Below are 23613 nucleotides of genomic sequence, written 5' to 3'. Positions count from 1 at the left end.
TAGAACTAACGTGAACTGTCACTAGGACTGCGGAAAATAATCAGCAGCACTTTGTTTCGAAGTGTCGTGCTGGGGTATATTTAATTTATGAGAAATTAATAATTGTTGAAAGTTTGTTTTTAAATTATACTCAATGATAGACTCGAGTATAACTGTCGGGAACTGTTGCCAAAAGTGATCATATTCATCATTTTCTTGTACTTTAAAGGGGATGTGCTAGACTCGCGAAGTTAGCACGATTGCAATTCTATGACATTTTTTCATTTTTTGTTTTTTTTTTCGATATAATTTTTTTTTGATATACGACACAATTTTGTTTTTATAAGGAACTGTAGAATTATAAAAAGTGATGCTGGAAATTCTTTTTTTATATTAGTAGAATGTCGTGCTAACTTCACATATCTCTGATAGCGCACTCTAGCATACAAAATTTATAGATCACTTACGTTTAAAATATGCGTCATTTGATGTGCACTCGGATACTCCGTGTATCTCTCCGCGCATATATTCACATTATTCTACTTCCGAGTTTGAAGTATTCATAACGCGAAGCCATTAGAAGTAATAAGTATCATTTTTACGACTTATCTTTGCGTTTTCAATTTCTTTTGGCGCGCACATTCGTGTTCTTTTGGTGCGCATTTTCTTGGAAAAAAAAATGTATCCTACACCCGGTGCGTGTCGGCAAATCGTAAAGAAAAGAAGAAGTGCCAGTCACGTCTTTTTAACGACGTTCTGTCAACGGCAGAGTTCGCGCATAACGATATTGCGTAGCTCGCGGCTTACAATTTCGCGACTTTTTATGTGAGAGTTTCTTATATTGGCCTTACTTATGCGTCGTAAAACGCATGTACTACACCGTAAGACGGAACGTGATAATGAAAACTTTGACTGGCTTTACCATTCCGTGTCGTTACGCGACGTTAAAACGCGATATTGGTACACATATCAATTGCGCCTAATAGAAAAAAATTTTTAATTAAATCATTACTATTTTCATGGGCATGCACGACGACCGCGTGTTTTGTATGCGCCCCGACGATCGTTATTTTCAGCGTTTGGATGGTGGACTCGGTAATCGGCGATTCGCACGCCCGTTGGAAAAATAGATTCCGGCGTTTAGACAATTTGGCTTCGCGGCCGGACCGTACGGCGATTAATCAATTGCAAATATATACCACACATAGATTGGAAATACACGCTGCCTATTTCCTGTTTAATCGAATCAAATTGAGATGGTATTTTCCCTGTGTCCGGTCTCCCCATTTATCGGGCCGAAATGTCGAGTGGTGCTTTCCTCTTCGCTCAATGTAGAACGTAAACGATCCGAAATGCGCTCACTGACGATTGATCGGTCAAAGGGAAAACCACTGAAAGTCCTTGCCGTATTCGAGTGAAAAAAATGAAAAAAAAAAAAAAAAATCAGACGAAATATAATCTTTAAGACTCAATATTCTCCCGATACACATATTAATATTTTTACAAAATCCAATCCCGACAGTTTCTTCTCGTAAAAGTTCGCTACTTTTATATTCTTGCTACTTTTAAGTTGCATCATGGCCATTTCCTCTGCTCTGTGTAAATATTTCTCGCCCACAGACACGTACAAAGCTCTCTCCTATCTTTATTTTTACCATATCTTTCTACCGTTAAATTTATCACTCATAATGCCAGAGGAAGCTGAAGATAATTTATTTATAACGAAATGGGAAAGGGAGAGAAGAGAGAGTGAAAGAGAGAGAAAGAGAGATGAGAGAGGGAAACAGCCGGACGCAAGACTTTAAGTAGCACTTTCTTTCGAGGAGATGCAAAGGATGTTCCATTGCGAACGGATGTTAAAATACCTGGAGTACTACAAGAGCGCGCGGCGTTTACAGCCACGTTTATTTTACAAAAATTTAGAATAGAGCGCTTTTTTTAAGTCCCGCCGGACGGAACTTTTACGCTGCGTTTTTGTAGTAGTCGGCGCGGCAACGGCGAACACTTTATCGTTCTAGCTTTTATTCGGCGCACTTTTCGCCCGCCCGCGCGCGAATTCTGTGCTCCCTGTGGATATAGAGAATCGCCAGGACAAACGGCGCGCGGCGCACAAGCGGCGCATTGAAAATATTGGGTTGTTTTTAACGTCACCGTTCATCCCGGCGACATGAATTTTTACGACGATCTGACAGCCGTGAGATTTTCATACGAAAACGTCACCCGTCGAGCCCACTCGAAAATTATTTGAGAGAATGGAATTTATATTTGGGCCTGTGAATTCTCGCAAAAGACACTGGCGGTTCGCAAACGGTATAAATGAAAATATATATACTGATTCTACTTGTAATACTTCTAATACTTTTTAGAAAAAGGTTTTATTTTCTCAAAAATATAAATTATAAATAAAAAATTTATCTAATAGACTATGTAATGATATTTTGAAGAGATACAAGTAAAATAACTTTCAATTTTATAATTATGATTTTGATATTTATCATTATTGTTATTATTATTATTATTATTATATGCTTGTACTAAGTTACTTAAAATACAGATATTAGATGCATTAATTACTCAATTTCTGATTATGTGAATTTACTCGATATACTCGTATTTATTCCGAGAGTTACATGCTCTACAAGCCTCTACATTCGTTTATTTCGCTCGCGGTAAAAGTTCTCCGAAAATTGAATCGTTTCTATTCCGGTGTGAAAACAGACAAATCGCGACATCGTCGCTTGTGCTTCTGAAATTTTCATTCGAAGCGTTTCGAATGTCTGCCGCGAAATAGAGTGCAGCAAGCGATATACACCGAACAGACAACCGATTTAATTTCGTTCTATCACTCGCCATCACGCGTGCCGGCATTTAGTAAGTGAATGCGCTATTTATTCATTTTCATTATTATGAATAATGTCGAAGCAATAAAGGGTCACAGACCATATTTATATCGCAATTTGCATAATATCTTTTTATCTGTAACAACAACGATCGAGTGAAAACAAATCAATTTTTCATGTTTCGAAAAAATTTTGTCGCGTCCAGACGATTTTAGCCAACAGTCATTGAATAGTTATTTTATTTTTTTATCCATATTTCTTCTCTTTTGTAATTTCCTTTTGTTCTCATTCTGTTTTCTGATCTCTTTCTTTCTTTTTTTCTCTTTTCTTTTTTCTTTCTTTCTCTTCATCTTCCTTTTCTTATTTTAAGCTCCTTTCTTTCATTTCTTAATATTTTTTTTTACTTAAAATTTTTTTCTTCTTTTTCTCCTTCCTTTCTTCTTTCTTTCGTTCTTTCACTTTTATCTTTTTTTATTTAATTCATGATTAATACCAGCATAATATATCAATACAATTGCATATTATATATAATCTTTAGTGAAAGTAAAGAAAAGAAAATGTTTAAGTAAATAAAGTGAATCAATTTATTTAAATAGAGCAGTTTGCTATTATTATTTGATTATCCCTCTGTTCAAAAATAAATTTGGGTACTGCCAGTAAAATTAATGCAATTGGCAGAAGTAAAAATTACTGGCGTTTTATTTCTTCGACTATGCTACAACTACATTATTTTTATTAGTAATAACCACACCCATTTTTAAATAGACTAAAAAATGATTCGAATAATCTAAAAGAGTGCTACTGTTTTTTTATTTTTATTTTTAATGTATTGAATAATCGGGTATAAATTTTTTATAAAAGGAATTTTTAATGATTTTGAGAGTATGAACAGTGAAAATATTTTATTTTCCGTTTGAATATTTTCTCGAAATGCTTTTAGCAGTGACAAATGATAGTACAGATTAACTATTTCGAACCACAACTCTTTAAAGATAGCAAAGTGGACAGTAAAATAAAAATAAAATGTGGAGCAGACTCTTTGTTCTATAAATTGGATAAATCCGAGTTTAAAAATTCTAATATTTGAATAAGTTAATTTCTGCAAAAAGTTTGTCATTATAATAGAATTTAAAAAAAATTTAATAAGCATAAAATTATTAAATTAATTATTAATACTAATTTGATTACGTGAAAGATTTCAATTTTCACAGAGAATTAAATTGTAAAAGATCGAACAGTAATTAGTTTCATGTATAGAAATGTGTAAAAAATTTTCATACACGTACAGAATAAATGAATACTGCAGTAATCTACCGAATACTTAAGAAACGAGCAAAAATTGTTTTAAATTATCTATTTATTCTACGTTGTGTCCACATATACCGTTATCTATTTCCTACATGTAAAAAAAATTCAGTAAACTTGTGAAGCAACGGTTGTAGAGCGTGCTTCGAAAAACTTGATGTATTCGAACCGCGTGGCCGGAATAAGACCGGAGCGTGCATTTTACGGAGGAAGATGCGAGCGATATAATCCTGAAAGTCGGATGCAACGACGACGATACGATGCAAAAGTAGCGCGACATGGTGTAGCATGGCGCAAGGGTTTGGAGGGATCCGCAGGGACTAGATAGGGCGGTATCGCATCGTCGGCTCGTAAAATCTCATGAGGTCGCTGTCTCGGTATCGGAAGATGTCTCGTGGGCAAAGCAAGAGCAGCGGGATGGAGAGGAAGTAGACGCCGTCGCAGCGGCAAGGTGGAAGGGGAGGGATGGAATGTCGCGAGATGTATATTCGATCTGACAGTGAAGTAAGTCTGATCGAATGGGCAGGATGGCGGTCCATCACAATTTCACATTTCACGAGCTGCTGCTGCTGCTGCTGCTGCTTCTACGGCGAGCGAGCAACGGCATTTTGCCGCATCTGCCGCTCGCTCGCGGCAGCGATTTCCACGCGAGTTCTCGGCGCTGAGCGGATATTTTAAGGGAAAGCTCGTCGACATGCCGACACGCCATATCCCGCGTTTTCCTGCGCAGAAAATCTCTTTTCGTAGCCTCGCAGAAGGAGTCGTCGTCGTTTTTCGAAATCTAATCCTGTATTTTATCCGCTCGCGTCTCTGCTAAATTCGCACGTAAAAATCGTGCAAATGAAGACGAGAGAAAAAGGGGTAATTGTTCCTGAAGCAATTTCTATTATTTAATCCAAGAGAGTTGTGCTTGTTTTATAAATTGGACGCATATTGCATTCGTACGTCGTACAATGCGAATGGAGATAGATTTATGTATATATGTAGAATACGTGGGTATATATGCATTGTATAGCTGTATGCGTATATATGTGAAGGAAAAATACTGCCTTGTTACGCTGCATTATTTTATATAAATTATTGCTGTGGTTGACATATATCTATATTCTTATAATAAATTAGAAAATGATGAAAATGAATTTTTTAATTTTTAAAGATAATAAAAAGGAATTAAATGCATTTTTTAATTAATAAAAATATAAAAATAAAGATACATTTACGTGACAACAATCAAATTTAGCGCACAAGAAGCACATTTAAATATATTTGAATAATACACTGTTCTTGTATAATAATCGCTAAGAATTGCTTCTCATAAGGGCAATGAGAATTATCACGAAGGATATTGACTACTGAACTGTCAATAATTTTTCATTAAAAATTTGAAACGCTTCTCTTATTAGAATGTCACGTTTGACGTTTAGCTGCAACGCATTTGTCTCTCGCTCTACAAAAAATCTCGAGCATCCGCATAACTCCCGCCTCACTACGGCTGATCACGTGCACACGGTTGATCATATAGGCAAGGTAGTACCTCGTTAATGACGGGAGAAAGAGGAGGCCAATCCCCGATCATCGAGATGGAAGCCGGATCGCGTAACACGACGCGTATCTGCGACGACGCGTAAGCCCGATTTACTTATCGGCGAGGGCCCGGTCGTAGGCAGCGGATGATGCATATCGGGTTAACGAGAGAACGTGCAACCGGGAGAAACGTGATTAGAACGCGGGCGGAGGCTGTGTGCACAGATGGACGACGGTTGGTTAATTTTCAATTAACCGAGGGAGCGAGCGCAGCCTCTCGCTCGCTGGACGGAGGACCGGATTATATCCGACGAGACGGCGATCGGCACGTCGGATAGCCAGCCAGGTGACTGCCGACCTAGACTGGCTGTGTAATGTACACCCCCGGGTGTACACTACGCGTTGCGGGCTCCTCTTTCCGATCGCAGCCTCTCCCCCCAGGATTGATTGGACACAGCCGTGCGCGCCGTACTCGATTAAATCGTCGCGCGAATACGGACTCGCGCCCCCCCCCTCCCCCTCTCCCTTCACTTCTCTATCTATCTATCTATCTGTCTCCCCCCCTCTGTGCCTCTCTCTTCACCGAAATAACCCTCCCAAAGCCGAGTCTCTTCAAAGCGCTCCGCGCGCATCATGTCGGTGTAATCGCTAATTCATCGAGGGCTCGTGATCGGCGTCGCTATCATCTTCGCGTAATACCGCTAACGAAGTAATCGGGGATGTGGCAGCAGCTATAACGCGATATACGCATTACGCGACGCGACGGATTGCCGTTATGATGCCGTTTACCTTCGTTTCCCGTCGTTTGTTAACGGCGTGATACATTCAAATATTATGTATGAATTCATGCAATAAATATTGCTTATTCTTTAGCATTGATTTACACGTTATCAAACTTTTTCGACATCAATCTTAACTTTATTTTGACTCTTCTTTAAATTGGAATGTTTTCTCGGTAAATCAGACTGTTTAACGAGCATTAACAAAAATGTAAAATATGAAAGAAATATGAAACAATTATTACAAATTGAATAAAATTATCTGTAAAATTTTGCTCGTGATTAATTTATAGAATATTTTATCATATATTTGTCATCTCTTCAGACACGAATATAAATGCTTATTTCAACGATAATTTAAAACTATTCAATTTCTTTACTCAATCATAGTATCGGTTAGAATAGAATACGGGTCGTTCTTTTTTCTTGTTCCGAAGATAATAATCGCAAGCATTTTGAACACGTGTCTGACTTTGAGGGCATTTACTCGCCGACCTCCGGTAATCGGGGGCCCGCTATTCTTCTGCTTCCGATTTTCTCGTTACGTTTTATTTCTCCTCCGTCAGTGTTTTACTCGAATCCTTATAGTCCCGCTGCTTTCTCACGGCCCAGGTAGAAAAGGAAAACACACTGGCCGACGCCGTTCAATTTCCCTTTCCTTCTCTCTCGCGAACACAACGCGAGTCTAGCCGCCATCTCGTTAGTAACGCGATCTTTTTTACGCGCGAGACAAGTAATTTTTCTGTCCTCTCTTTTTTTTCGTCCATCGCGCCGAAATTGCCGGAGCTCTCGCGTTACCGCAATTAATGTTCCGCCGGGTAGAAGCGCGACTATCAATCGGGCGACGGCGAGGACGTCTTTTTCCCTGGCGCGAACGTCGCCCATCCTTCAAGCGAAACTGAATCTTTATTACAACGAAATACTATCCTCGCCCGGTAAGACGGGAAAACTTGTTTCACTGTGAAGCTTGCAAGGAAGATCTATATACGCGATGCCGCCAATGTCTTTAGTTTCATCTTGGATCTAGTGAACGCTTTGCTGGCAGAATGTAGGATTCTGTTGTTAAAACAGAATAAGCTTGACGAAACGATAACTTGATCGAATACGGACGCGCCGTAAAATGAATGTAGACCTGACGTGCAACGATAAAATTTGTAAAATTTGACGCATATTTGAATCCCGACAAATCGCGTATTTGTAATACGAAAAGCCATGTAATATAAATGTAATACACAAATCTATAGGCGTTAGTAAAATTAAATTCAAGAAATATTCCGAATATAAGAAAATTTACGTGCATTCCGAAGACACGAAGAAATATTTATAAACATTTTTAATTTTTTGTTTTAATTTTTCTCTGTTTTGGATTCTATATTTTTTTTCCTATTTTAGTTGTTACTAAAATAGAACGAGCATGATAGAATGAAAAAAATGGAAATTTTGAAATTGACAGAAGTACGTGAGTATCGTACCGAGTCACCGGAATATTGCATCGAACTGGAATAATCATCGGAGTTTCGCGTGTTCGCTAAACGCGGGAAAGTTGCTTTATAAATCGTCGTTCATGCAATCTGCTACTCTGTTGTCGTTTTACGAGGCAACTTCCAGGGAGAGGATCCTTCAGGAATTCCAGTCATGTCTCGTCACGATGGAATGCCGCATCGTGAAGGCAAGCCTCGGGAGGGAGAGTGGGCGGATAAAGGCGATCAACTACGAGAGACGACCCCTTACCCGCACCTTATATATACGTGTAATAACGATTAACATCGATGGTGCACCTGTCGCTCCGGTATATTGTCACAGCTTACTCTCATTGACGGCACCGTTAGCTTCCAACATTATCTCTATATGCAGTTAGGTATTTTCTTCGTCGACCTACTTCCACAGAAATATTCAGCTTCTCAGATCTGTCAAGTGTAGACGGAATTGATTAATTTCTATACAGACTTTCTGTATTCTCTCTCAAATTGTAAATATAAATATTACTCTTTATTGGAAAACCACTGTTGCGGTTGAATGTGGCAATAGCAGAAGTTGAATCGCGTTTGCGTGTTATGTTTTTTGCGTATTTAACTTACACCTTGCCGGTCGTGTGGTTGTTGCGGTATCGCTGGAACCCAAATTTTAGTTTAATAGACACTACGTGCTACAATTGCCGATCTACCGGCTATTCCATTCACACAAGCTGACTCTTTTTGTAGCAAAAAGAGCAAAGGAAAATGCTGCGCGGCTAATTTTATATTTAAATTTTAATGAAATTTAATTATTAAAATTCTATCAAAACTCGTTTGCATAAACTCGTTAATATTCTTCTCTATATAATCAATTGTTTTCAATTATATAATTATTGAAAAATTCACTCTCACGACTTCAAGTGTCCTTAAAAATATCTCTTAATATGTTCGTGAAAGTGTTTGATAATAGAATCGTTTTCAATATGATGAGTATTCTGTGTGAAATATGCTCTTTACTCTGATTTGTTTGAAGTAACCAATCTGGTGCTCTTCCTCTCGCATGGAGGAATATCGAGTTTACAACTGATATTACCTATCTCAAGTATACGGCCTGTGCTTCGGAAAGACGGTGGTGTTGCCTGTTAGTTGCAGATCGGCTGCGCAGATCAATGGCGTGCAGAAGGCATATGAGGCACCGTGTTTAAACATTCCACAAATGTATTCACCACGACAGTTATTGATAGAGTCTGTGTTGAGTCTAAATCAATATCTGTTTTTCAAAATTGTGATCTGTTTACGCTCGAATTACACAGTTTGGATTACAGAAAAGAAAGAACAGTGGTATGCATTAGGAAGAAAAGCTCAGTGCTTTCAACGAAAGCTGTCTAGAAGCATTTTTCAACAGCAAACAAATATTTTGTTTCATATAGCAAAAATGTAGTTGCTTTTACGAAATACGTGTAAATAAAAAAAAAAATACTTGTTTATATTAACTTGATATTTGTTAATGCTGACTAAATAGTTTTGTTTGATACATTTTAACCAAATTATTTGTTGGTACAACGAAACAATTTTCCTAGTGTGGGCAAACGAAACGAGTAAATATTTTGTTACATCGTATTTTCATTTATTTGATAAAATCTTGTAAAATTTGTACACGGATAACCAGTTTCTTTACTTTGAAGAAAATCAATTTTATTATTTTACTGGAAATATGTAAATATACCTTCCATGAAATATAGTAATAAAATTGTTTAAAATTATGCTTCTATCAATGAGAATTATAGTTATGGCACAATTCGCTGACCAACTCTATTCTCTTGCGAATATCGTGTGTCTTTTTATTATAAATTGAGGTATTTCTACGCAGAGAGAGCGCGCATACATTACACTGATACGAGGCTCACGGTTCAATGTTTAGATAATTTATTCGCGTAAATGTTTCCGGATATATGAAAACGAATATTTTGAATTAAACGCAAATTGAATTCAAAGTCACGTCACTCTGTTTTATTAAAATTAGTTTAATAAAATCCATATGCATTGCGAATCCTCTTTTATATTCCAACTATAATAACATCTAATTTAATGGTAGCATACAAATTATCGAAGGCGCGCTAATGTGCGTCGTGCATTGGCACATCTATAGATATACACATGAGTACCTGTTACAATATTATTACAACTATTTACAACGGTGACAGAGGCCACAGCGTGTAGCGTACGTTCATTTACTTGGCAGACGCTCTGATTACCATACTCTTGATGAGCGCGCCGGTTTCTGTCGTCGTGAGTTTGTAAACAGCCGGTTCGTGGAATACCGACGCACCATCAAAGTGATTAGGTGTTTGTCATTCGTGCGGGCGATAGTTCGATTGAATTCCTAACTCCAAAAAGTGGTTTTAATTATCGACTGCGCGCCGTCGGGCGCGGAGGGATAGTGGAGAAGCAATTAGCTTTTTGCGCTCCCGAGGTTGGCCCCCTTCCCACATCTACCGTCGCTCAAAGGAGAGAAATTCTTGCGAGAATTAAATGTCAATCAGCCATGACGTTCATTAAGCGGCGCCGTTTGTTCTAGTTTTTTCCTCCCCTCTGTCATGCGTAAAAGAGAGAGAGAGAGATCTCGTATTCTGTTGTCTATGTATTCTAATCTCTGAATTGCCACGTATTGTCGGCATCAATTTCCGCCGATGCGCTCCGCCAATATGTTCTTGGCAATTGCACACAATCCTGGGCAGTTCGCGATCAGTTCTCATTTAGATTTGCGAAATTAACGAAAGTTCAGTTATTGCGACATTAATAGAATATTTATATTTTAGCAGCAATTCAGCATGATCGATGGTAGACTGAATAATAAAAATGTGACGTTTGTCAGACGGTTCGCCATCGATCGAGCGTTTCGTTTTTTCCCCAAGCGATTCCGAGCGATTTACGCCGGTTTGCACGAACATATTCCTAGCAACTCCGTAATGCAACAATACTTTTTGAAATTTCTTACGACGATGGGCGAACACTTACGCTATATGCAGCGCACTATAGACACGTTGTACCTTTGATAAATGGTAACGCGAGAACAGCCATTTCTCCGCTGCTGCGGCGCGGCGTTTCTTTGCGCGCGCGCTGCCTTTTCATGGCAAGGTAGGCTGCCGTTTTCCTTTGCATAAAACATAATTACTTAGAGAGAGAGAGAGAGAGAGAGAGAGAGAGTAATGTCGAGTGCTCTCGAAATACAAAAGACGACGAAACACACGCGCTTCAAGGTTTCCCAAGGTAGTGAGCGCGCGCCTCGAAGTGTCTCTTAGCGAGAACATAGCAGCGCGTGTTCGAGATCAGATGTGCATCTATTTCCGCGGAAACGAGTTGATTCTGTTCCGTAAATTTCGTACAACACCTGCGTTCTCGGAAATGTGACCTAATTTACGATTCGCCGCATATCAGAATGTCATTAGATGAAATTGTTGCTGCTTTTCTTATGCAGAAACAGACTCGTCGTTTTTTTTTATTTGAAATAAAGGGCTAATCGCGGCTTCCAACGGATTCTTCGAAAATTTATCATAGATATCGCGACTCGAACAGTACCCTCGGTGACGGGAAAACCGCTTTTCCGACGTCATTCCAACGTCGTCGTCATCGATCCGACCTTCCTCTTGCAGTCGAAAGCGTTGGAATAGCCGCGCGTGTGCCCATTCGTATTCACGGTTACGTCCCCGACGGCAATTCTCATAAGTTTTTCCTCCAACTTTTCCGTATTCAATTTGCGTGCCACGTTGCGGTAGTCCTTCTCATTTTTCTTTATACCTTCGCGAGAAACCGTTCGATGGCAACTTAGGTATCGCGTATTCACTTTCGGCAAGCATACACATTTCCGTTTAGCGTATGGAGGAAAAAACGTACCAAGGAATATCGTTCATATATACGCGCGCGCACACACTTACACACGCACGCGCACGCGCGCGCGCACACACACACACACACGAGCCATCATTTTCTCTCGATCTTAATTGTATCGCTGAAATTACATCCCGAAAGGTCAACCGCCGCCGCGCCACGCCGTCGGGAAAATCAGAAAGAGACATTCTCCCTACGTGGAAGGTTTCAGAACATCCGCTCGCGAAAAATTGCAACCGACGACGACGCGAATCTCTGACGTACGCCACACTCGTGTGATACATCGACCTTCGCTATTGTCTGCGCTTGCGTGTACGTACCCGCATATGTGTGCAGAGAATTACGTATCGTCAGATATACATTACGTACACATACAATATCCTCATCCGGAGCTTTTGTGCAAGAACCTAAGTCCGCCACCCCCTTCCCCTTCCCTTCTCTCCCGTGCCGTTTGCGGGAAGAAGCGTCGCTCGTAATGGATGTAAAACGTATGCGGCTTGGTCCATTCTTTATCTTATACGTTCCCGCGTACACATACGCGCGCGTACAATGTACACACGCGACGCCGAGGATGCCACGAAGTAAGCGTGCATTCGTGGCAATATACTTCGCTCGTGGAAATGGAAATGGAATCGCTTCTGCTGCGCAGCCCTGGACTCGTATCGTGTTTCGACAGTGTAAATGGGCCGGTCGGCAAATTTATATGGCCGTCATGTACATATGTGTGTGTATATATATACATACATACATACATATATATATATATATATATATATATATATATATACATACACACACACACACACACACACACACACACACACACAGTATCGTAAAAGAATCCGGCGTTAATAGTGTTGTCACGTTTAAACCGCAGCCTTGTTTTTATGAAATTGTCCAACGATAATTTTCGCGTAACACATACTTTAAATCGATAAATTTTTAAGATATCAAGGTATTCACTATTTAGAAAAACCTGGAAAGTCAAGGATTTGAGACTGTGTTTTCAGGTATTTTTCTGGCAATTTTATTGTTAGTTCTGGAAATTTTTGAAATTTTATTTTTAAATTTAAATTTTATATCTCTGGCAAAATTATTTCTTACATGTTTTATATTTAATGAGAACCGTATAGCAGTGCACGAATTTCTTTAAGTCAAACAAATATTTTTTTACTCAAAGAAACTTTTTTCTGAGTGCGGAAAAATCAATATTTGAAATATTGATTATTTTGAGCTCAGTTTTAATTTTTAAATCTTATGTTACAGTATCAGTTTCGCTGAGTAACTCGGCAAGAGAAGAAAAATCGACAATCAAGAGCTGAGAGGAGGAGGAGGCCTGGGAAAGGCATCGGGCCCCAGCGGAGCAACCTTGGGGTAAATATCATTCCTTATTTATATAAATTTAATAATATTTCTCTTTTTTATTCTATCTTATCACAATAAATTAAAAAAAAGTAGATACTTAAAGAAAAGAAATTCATATAAAATATTATACACATCCAGAGAAAAGTTATATTTATATTTGTTATTGAAGTCGTTTCTTTAACTTGATTTTTTTAAGTTGAAGTGAAACTACATTTGAGGAAAATAAAAATTTATTTTAAATTATATTTTGATTTTAATAAATGACGTTATCATTCTTTCTTAAAGTAAATATATTATTTGTTCGAATTATTTGTTTAATTCAAACAACTGATTGTTTAATTCAAAGAATGTACTAATAGAAATGTAAAAAAATAATTTAGTTGATCTGGTTTTAAAATTATATTTTTTTAATTAAAAAAAATTTGTGTTGCACAATCAAACTATTTTTTTAATTCTAATAAAAGGAACAATCAAAAAAATTTCTTTGAGTCATAGAAACTTTTCTTTAACCGTATAGCAGTGCATAAATTTCTTTGATTAAACAAATATTTTTTGACTCAAAGAAACCTTTCTCTGGGTTTATAAGAATTAACATTTGAATTATTGATTATTTTGAGCACAATTTTAATTTTTAAATCTCATGTTTGTGTGTTACAGTAATCACCGTAGCTTCGTGGCTGAATAACTCCGCTCGTTGCGCATCGGGTTGGTGAGTTAGAAATCAATTTTTATATTATTTTTCAATACTTTGTAAATGTCCTGCGCAGGATTATTTAAATTTTATGTCTTTCTAACAAAATTATTTTTTATATTTTATGATGGAAAGCGCGGCAAACGTATCCGTCGAGATATATATATATATATATATATATATATATATATATATATATATATATATATATAGACGCTTGTGTAATAAAATAAATTTATTTCTCTACATTTAAAAATTCTCTTACTTAGAATTTTGATAAAAATTCCTGGAAAGTTCTAGAATTTTTAGGGAATGAATTTATAAATTTGAAGTGGACATCCTGGATATCTTTTGTTATTGGGGTTTATAAAAAAAATAAGAGAAAAAGATAGAGATGCAACTATTATACTACATATAAAATATAATAATTACTGAAACTTTCTTGAAACTTTTCTCAATAATCTCGTTTTATCAAAATTTTGCTACATCAGATTAGATATGCATTTACGACTCAAATTCGGTTGAAAATTCCTATCGGTAATCAATATAATAGGTTTTCATTGTAGTGAAAGCATTTCATGTGAAATGAAATCATGATATCGCTATACAGCAGAGCGCACAACGTATTTCAAAACGTAAGAATGTACGATTCAATTTTGATATTTATGATTCATTATGAATATTATGATTTATTGTTGCATGTATAATTTCTATACGGATAATTATATCTTCATGTATAGGTAATTTTACAGTATAAAAATTGTACAATGTGCTGCCGCGCGCGTCAAAGGCGTCATTAAATTATAATACCGTTTTAAATAATTACCTCAAATAATATTAATGACTTGTAAAAATGTTGCTGTTACGATCACGCGCATTATATGGCAGGTAATGAAAACATAATGACGATGCGTTGCAGAGGCCGATTAAATATGAATATAATATAAAATAATAGGAACGCGATAAACGGTAATTTAATTTAAAGCTTTTATGCTATCGTTGATCGCTCATTGTGTATTAACAGCTTCAATAGCTTCGCGGCAGCTTTGTTCGCCAAATATAGTAGACTATAAGTTCATTAGCTATTGTTGCGTATATGTATGCACGAATTCATAATGTTATTCGTAAATCATTGCCATAAAAAGATAGAAAAAGAATTTTTTCTTATATGCACAACAATGGATTAATGTATCTGTGCTTTAACGATTATACTTTATTTTCATTAAAACAGTAATTATATGAGGCTTATCGCAATTTAATATATCAGTTTAACAGTACTTCTATCATTGTGATTGTACATCTTGTTAACAGTTTTGGTCGTAATTAGGGGCAAAAATGCAAAAGTTTGAGATGCCAAGATCCGTCATATTATTTCGTCCTCGTGCTTCGGTATTTTCCTACGCGAAACGAAATATATACGACCGTAACAACATAAACAGAAACTTGGAAACTTTAGTCCGTGTTACAATCGCAAACAACAGCGGCTAACTCTATTATTTGCTTAAAATTTCTTTCATATTCTTAAATATACACAAAAAGAAACGATGTATATGTGTGGTTATATATTAAAGCCACTTATCTTAAATTATTTGACAGTTTTAATTCTAAAATTTTTTCTTTGTTATTATTTAACACTGTACATGAATATTAACTGATATCAAAGCGTTAGTACGATTTAATATCCGTGCATTAGTAATTCATTTCTACTAATTTTAAATCGTTTGGCATAATGAAAACATTTAATTAATAATGCCTTTTAACGACTGAGAATATTTTAGCAAACCCTGTCAATTCGTTATAGATGTCGCGTCACTCTAATAACAAGCATGATATTATTTTCGCAATGTTGCAAAGTTCTCTCTCTCTCTCTCTCTCTCTCTCTCTCTCTCTCTCTCTTTCTGTCTGTCTGTCTTTCTCCTTCTCTCCCACCGAGATTTCCCAAGAAAATTAATCTCAGCTTGAATTCATCTTGTAGGTATAACTCCAGCGTGTGCGCAATTTTCTCAGCATAACTCACAATCGTTGCACTTCAAATGTCACATTGTTTCTCGAATTACTTCATTTTCTCGCGAGACAATTACCCGCGGCGGTACGCGCGGCGCGAACCGTCGACAGCCGTCGTCTCGTATATCGTCCCTACTGCCGGTCGCCTCTGTTTATTACGCAAACATAAATATTAATATTAATTCTCTGTACACGCGGTCTCCCGTGTACGTAGGTAGTGGCAGTTATTGTTTCTCGCGTTTCACGTGTTTCGCACACAAACCGTTGCGGCCGTCGCGTCGCCGCATAATCGATTCCGCATATCTGCGCGCGGTGGTGATGGATGACTTTGGAAAAGGTACTTCGGATAAATAAACATTTTGCATTGAAAATATTACCTAAAGCCGCGATGCAGTTGATCGATGCGTCATCTGTTTGTCGATCGACAGTCATACCGACGAGCCTGATAACTGATATCAGCTCGAACAAGACGTAGCCATTTTCGCTGTGAATAGAGGGCGAGTAGAGTTGTGAAATGGAAACACAGTAACATAAAATAGGTCAGTCTCGTAATTTTACGTCACGCACACGTGCAGTTGTACTTTTCTTGACGCATGATTTTTTTTTTTTTTTTTTACGACCAGCAGTTGGTTTTCAGCAGTAATAAAAATTCCTCCGAATTGCATTTTGCGCAAGTATTACACGACGGTCATGTAAGCGTGCGAGGGGAGTAGTCTCCGAAGCAAGTGTTACCAGCCACGGCGTTGATCGACCGATGGCGAGGTGCCAAAAGGAACTATCGCGATAACAACGCCGGAACATAGCGCGCCAGTATGCCCTGGGAAGGGAATAAAATTGGTCAAATGCCCGATAAATGTATCGCTCGGAAAGGGACAAGGGATGAAATTTAAGACTTTGCATTGGATAAACGCTTTCTCTCTTTCTCTGTCTCTCTCTATCTGCAAGCTTTTTAGTGAAAACGAAAAGAATCTCGTTAATATTTAAATGATTATACGCTAATGACTTTTCATACACAGCTGTGTATCTGCTAACATATTTGAACTTTCTCTCCCTCGGGGAGAGCCATGCTCGTGACTTAATAAGTGTCTTAATCTCAGCGCCGTGATCAGTGTTGATTGATGACCGCGTGCAAAATCGTTATTACTATCATTTATTACAGTAGTTAGCAGCAGCGTTCTCCACACACACACACACACACACACACACACGCACACACACGCACACGCATATACATAATACACACATTTGGACGTACTTTACGGGGTTGGAGAACAATGCGGCGGTTGGTTTTTCTCATCACGAACGAAAGGGATGAACGAGGTCCCGTCTCGGGGGGCGCTGGATACAGCTGAAAGAGCAGTCCGGCTGTCACAACTGTAACTTTAATTTCTCGAGGCGACTATCTCGATGTTCGCGACGGGGCCAGTCATGGGAAGGGACTCGCGTAGAGAACGGATATGGTTGAAAAGGAAGAACGGGAATGTTATCCACGTCGGTGTCGCGCTCGGAAAGGTTGGCCCACGCGCCCTTTTGGCTCGCGCGTTTTCTCTCTCCACCTGTGTTTCCGCACATCCGATATGAAACTTATCCCGTTTCGAAAAGTTCCGACCGCGTCCTGTTGTCGCGTCGTTTTATAACGCGGAACTTTTGCGCGCCGATCGAGTTTAGTAATTGAACTTTGGAACATTATCACGCGCCGCCTTGCCGCTGCTTTGATGAACAGTCCGCGGGAGAGCGTCGTATTAACAAAAACGTCGCAAATACGAGAGAGAAAAAGAGAAAGGTGCGCGTTTTAGCCATTTAGAAAGCAGTAAAATGAGTAGGCCACTTGTAAAGATCCGAAGAAGCGTGGAAATGGAAAAAAAAGGAAATGGACTAAATCTCTTTTCCAAATATTCAACTTTGCAATTTCTACTACTTTCATGATTTTTTTTTAATTGCTTTTTAACGCTTGCCTTTGTACTACTTTAATTATATGCACTTTTTAATGTAATTTTTACTTAAAACGGTCTGTGTTTCCTTCTGATGCTCCTGCGCCAGTACTTCGCAGTATCATCTTCGGGAAGTTTAACGCGCTAAAAATTTAGTGGCCCGACGGTACGAAAGTAGAGACGTAGGAAAAGTAAAGAGGATGAAAAGGTCGCATTCGACTTTCCCGGATGACTTTGTGAGTCTCAGCTGTTCCGCGTAAGTGGCGGATAAGAGGGAAACCTTGTCGGCAAATCTACTTAACTTAATCTTGGCTGTAACCTGATAGTTATTTTTTTCAATATGTAATATTTGAGCCGCATCGCAATTACATTTTAATTGTATACAGGGCATTGAAATGAAAATTGAATTTTTGTACATCCATGAATAATATTCGGGAAAAACATTCGAATCGTACAATTTGCAAATTCTGAGTAATTTTTTTAATTATTAAATCAATTTTAATTTCTTTATCACTAGAATATTCTGTATACAGAATGTGCTATAAAAGTCAAATCTAACGATAACCGTTTCGCGATTAATCTATTAATCTCTAATTTTGTTACGTGCTTATTTAATAAATGATATCTCTAATAGATTTGTTGTGTATCAACAAAACAGAGTGACCAATTTATCATGAAAAAAATTAGACGTAAATGCGCGATTTGCGTGCTGCCAAAGTTTATCCTGATGCCGAATTACGAAAGCACGTACTGAGAATTTATCGACTAGCGACTTTTCGTGGACTAGACAACCGACCGACCGACCGACCGCCCGCCTATGTCGCTTTGCTTTAGCGCATTCTCTACGTCGTCGCCATGAAAATTAATGAACGCCCAGAACTCCGACAAGCTTCCGCTTCCGGTTGTTGAGGCGTGCGCGAGCGAGACGTCCGCGGCCGTGGAAGAGGGAAGGAAAATCCAGAGCTCGGTCAGAAAACGTAGTGTTTCGCTCGTAGTTTGTTAGAACAGAAGAAGTCAGAGGCATAATTTCCAGTTTAAAATATTTGTTCTCATCGGTCGCAATTTTGCGCCGAGAGTTTCGACGAGAGGATCCAACTGTAATGAGATGCAATTCAATATATTTTCATAACTGTTAAAGTGTATTTCCCACTTGGAGCACTCAGCTCTGTTAAATAACAAGATCGCATAAAGTGTCCGACGAGTGTTAACGCAATTATTTATACGGGCAACAAAAGAAATCTAAAGTGACGAATTTTACATGAGGAAATGCAGTTTTTATTTTTCAAGTTTTCAGAACGCCAAGTACATCTCTCTTTTTTCGCTTTGCAGTATTCTCCTGAATAGATATCTTTAAATTGTTCGATATAAGTCCACGTATGTATCTCGTTTTCTCGGATTATCCCCGGAGATTGGTGGCTGATAGACCGTCAGATATCACGGCGATATCAAGACAATGTTGGTTGCCGATATTGGGTCAAAGTGGCCGATATATTGTCTACATTTCTTGCCAATAATGCGCTGATATTGGTTGCCGATATCGTTACGACATCGGTTACTGATATCATGCCGATATTCGTTGCCTGGACAATGCATGGGCAAGGTTGACGTTGACGGCGGGTTCATCGTTATCATTTCGACTTCCAGCCAATCACGTGCCAGTATATTGCCAGGACCGATTGTAAATATCTGTATTGGTATCGACGAGATATCTTATCGCGAATTGCCGTTTTCGTCGCGTCCGCGTTCTCGGGCGACGCGACGTGAGCGAAAGTGGTCTCGAGTCTTGCGACGAGCCTAACACTACAGATTACGATGCGGAATTTCGGTCGTAAATCAGCTTTTCTTGAGAGTTAATCGCGGCTGCGGGCACAAGAACAGGTAGAGGAAGGAGGATTGAGAAGAACAAAGAAACGAAAGAGGACGAAGTAAAGATGACTTGTTCTTCTCTTTGAGATTAAAGAGCGGATAAAGCTGGGGAGACCTAGGGAAGAGGCGAGTTACCACCGGTCGAGCTGGGGAGGATCTTTAAATGCATAACACGTTTAATCCTTCGTAATACCTTGCCCCTTATCGTTCCTTACCTTCGGGCGAAGGCGAAGGCGAAGGCGAAGGTAAGGAAGGTCTTTCCTCCCTGTGCGTTCATGTTGTTCGCTGTTGCTTCCGACGCTATTTTGCTTGTCCCGTGGGCCTCTCTATCAGTCGGGATACCGCCCTCGTTTCCGTATTCGACGAACGTGGCCGGCACCGGAATGGCGACGAGGACACAAGGGGAAGAAGGATGAAGAACTGAAATAGCGACGCGGAGATCTCTGTCCCGGAAAGTAAACCATCCGTGACGCGCTCGTAGTTTCGGGTAAAATTTATCCCACGGATGAAAAAAGAAAGAGGAACGCTCGAAATCCATTTGCCTTACTCCGATCGGACCGTAGAACGGAGATGGAACGAGTTCCGTGCTGATCGTAATTATTCGTAGACTCTAAAGAAAACCTCGAGATAATGCTTCGATTATTCTTTAGGTAATTATTAGCGGAAAATAATGAAAGTCAGAGAGCTACGTTGCGCTTCTTAAAACTTTCGATGATCGAACCGAAGTCGTGTTTTGCAGCGGGAAAGAAACGCTCGAAGCGGCAAAATATTTTGAAACGATTTTGCCACATGCAGATCGTCGACGACGACGACGTCTACTCGACGAGATAAACGACGCGCGCACTCTTTTGACTTTATGATCGGAATAACACGGGCGGATTTAACTCGCCCATATTCTATGAAAAATTCGCGCTTCGCTTACGGATTTTCTAACGTCGCCGACGTCTCTACGATAATGGGGATTACGTGCTACCCGGTCTCACGTGGACGTAAAAAATAGAAGAGACGCGTGGAGAAAGCCTCAACTGTAGCTTTCCGCGCGGCACCGTCGCCGTCGGTTCCGTGAAAGAAAATTCCGATATTGTAGTCACCGAGTGACCGGAAAGTGATTCGTCGATTCGGATGCTGCTTCAATGGCACTGCCGATTGAGTCTGCCTCGCTATTTCTGGGTGAACAACGGCGATCGATGAATGGATTGCGCTGCAATGATTAAAAAAAAAAACCGACGTTTGTTCCCCTCTTTTCGGTCAATCAGGCATTTACCGTCTAGATTACACAGTGGCCCGGTTCCCGAGTGAAAGAATTCCGCCCGCGCGGCTCATCTCCGCCGACCGGATGCTGCCGATCGACCGACTGGATAACATTATGACGGAGGGAACTGCATGCGCAACGTAAATCCGTGTTATTTCGGACGTAATGGAATCGATAGAGCGGACCGGCGCGTGTTTACTCGCGAAACAAGCGGAGTCAACGAAAAACGGAAGATTAAAATGGGACGCGGCGGGCGATCCGTGCGTTAAACGAAAATATTTTTTCGCGAGCTGCCGACAACGCGATGAACTCGATATGTTTATTCTCGCCGGGCGATGTGTGCGCGCGATATGCGCTTTTTTCCGCCAAACCAGAAATGCTTGCACGGCGCGCCCGTACGGCCAACCATTTTGCAAATATGTTTTTTTTTTGTTCCGTAAACGTAACGGGTAAAGTAAGGCGATTGGAAGAAAAGTGGTGCGAATCCGCGCGGTACAACGTCTTTCGCGACCGGATGGATGTCGATGAGTCATCGCTGGCGAAGAAACAGATGAAAGGAAGAAAATATTAATATATTAAAATGTTAATAAAAAATATTAAATGTATTTATATAAATATGGGTAATAAATATATATAATCTAATATAAATAAATATATATTTTTTTTCTCGGAATCGATAGCAGGGTGTAACTTGAGGAACGATGCGGCGAATCGAAAAAAGAATTGAGCTCCGGTTCGCGTGTATTCGCGCAGTAGCCGCGTAAAGAACAACCGTGTCCATTAGGCTGCACTTACGGCGAATGTATCAGTGCCTTTGCTTTATCGATATTATCGTAGAGCTCATTTAGATCCTATGTGCGTACAATGTGTTTACAATTCCAGTACGATCGTGTTTGCAATTCAACGGCAGGGGAATTTAAGTCAATTTGACCGTAGCCGTAGCGGGAAATTGCCGCCGTAATCGATAGGGAATTTTTTAAAGGAGTTTTCAAGCGACGCTGGCATATATTCGTTGCGCATGGACGTGAAATGGGAAATAAACGGTCGCCCTCTCTTACAACGGTCATAACGAAATACGCATTAAACGAGTGGGTGTCTTGCGCCGCGCGCGTATAGACAGCGGAAACAAAAACACGGAGATATTTGCATAAAATCGATTTGCTGGATTCGCCGTCGCGGTCGCGCCGCCTCGGGAACGGAGGAAAAATTCAGGGTAAATACGAGGACAGACAGAGGTGCGGAGGTTACGCACAGTTTGTACTCGGCACCAGCCATGCGGAAAAGGGCAATCGGCTTCGACTTACGGTCATTTAACATCCTTTGGACAAATAAAAATTGAATGTAAGGCAAATGTTATTTTAACGCGACTGCGCTTGCTGGGAAAAGGAAATACCCTGTTATTTTTTGCGTCCGTCAAACGTGTTGCATAAGCAAATGAGGCACATATAAATGTATCCTCGCCCAGGTATCTACCGTCAATATTATGTCTATTGCAACGTTATATTCGCTTGTGATACCGCTCGCTAAGCGACGGAAGCTGACACTTGCAGTTTGATGTCGTATAACGAATCGTCAATAGTTCTGCTCTTCATATTTCACGCCGGCTCTGGAAATTCCAGGGTGCCACGCGGCGAATCGATCTTTCGCACTGCAAAATTCTTTTTTTTTTACTTTCGCGTATGGAACGTGTGATACGTAAGCGCGAGAGCTAAAAGAGAAAAGAGGGAATAAACCGGTGGGAGAGGCAGGGTAAGGAAAAGACAAATGGAAAATAGAGGTTGGGGTCAGTGCCTCGGGAAGAAATAGGATTTATCCCTTCCAAATAACCGGTACCTGTCGGTGCCCGTCGTTCGCAGGTTCCAGGTTGTAGGAACTTGTCACGAGGAACGACGACGTCGTCGCACCGTCCGCTTCGTGGGAATATTGCGCGAGAAGCGGGGAAGGAAAAAAGGACGTAGTACGAGCGGAAAGATTGAAGAGTTAGCGCGGGCGGGCTGAGGAGCGAGGAATGGGAGGAGCGGAAGATGGAAACGTTAGATTTTTCGTGTTCCTCCCGCAAAAGAGAGGAAGTGGATGGAAAGGCATTAGCGGGCGATAAAACCGTTCTCTCTCTCTCTCTCTCTCTTTTTCGTTTCTCCTCACCTTCCCTGATCGTGTCTTTCTTTTTTCACCGTATGTACCTCTGTCTTCTTTATTGCCGCGGAGTGCGGCGCATTTTTGTCGCGCATTCAAATATTGTGCGAAGAAGTTTGATCCACTTTCGAAAATGCAGCGACTGACGGCGGCAGGCGGGAGAAACGTCGATGGCGCGAGTAAACGGGTGTAATGTACCGTGCGAAATAGCTGGATGTGAATGTGCGCGAAGCAACGATAAAGGTTGATAGCCCCTTTGACGTCAGTAAGTTTTAATCTCGCGAAATTTTGAGGGATAGTGTTTATAATAATATTCCGTTAGACCTTCCTTCAATTCTTTCTCGAGGGTTTCGACGTAAGCTTTTCCTTCCCAAGGGAGCTCTCTTATTCGCGCGTAGCTACCGAAGGCAATTTAGTGAGGTTCTGGCCAAGTATTTCTCAACGCGAAACATTATGCTAATCGCCAAAAAGCCAATACAACTCGCCGAGACAACTCCTCGCTCGGGTCAATAGATTCTGAAATAACCGCGAGTCGCCGCGACAAAAGCGTCGCCCAGGTTTCATTCTTTTGAATTCCGAGGGAAAATTGAAGCACTCTCTCG

At 39.8% G+C, this 23613-nt stretch overlaps 1 long non-coding RNA gene across 2 annotated transcripts in view; it reads left to right on the top strand.

The window, feature by feature from the left end:
- Positions 1–13846, top strand: part of LOC105195748 — a 56580-nt gene extending 42734 nt beyond the window's left edge. For both annotated transcript variants that reach the window (XR_005574497.1, XR_005574496.1), the window contains 2 exons: positions 13036–13143; positions 13792–13846. This is a non-coding gene — a long non-coding RNA (uncharacterized LOC105195748). The remainder of the gene's footprint in view (positions 1–13035; positions 13144–13791) is intronic.
- Positions 13847–23613: the final 9767 nt, after the last annotated feature.

The sequence above is a fragment of the Solenopsis invicta genome, chromosome 4 (genome assembly GCF_016802725.1).
Source record: "Solenopsis invicta isolate M01_SB chromosome 4, UNIL_Sinv_3.0, whole genome shotgun sequence".
NCBI classification, from domain to species: domain Eukaryota; kingdom Metazoa; phylum Arthropoda; class Insecta; order Hymenoptera; family Formicidae; genus Solenopsis; species Solenopsis invicta.
Note: the sequence above shows the minus strand (reverse complement) of the source record. Positions and strands in the feature narration are given on the sequence as shown.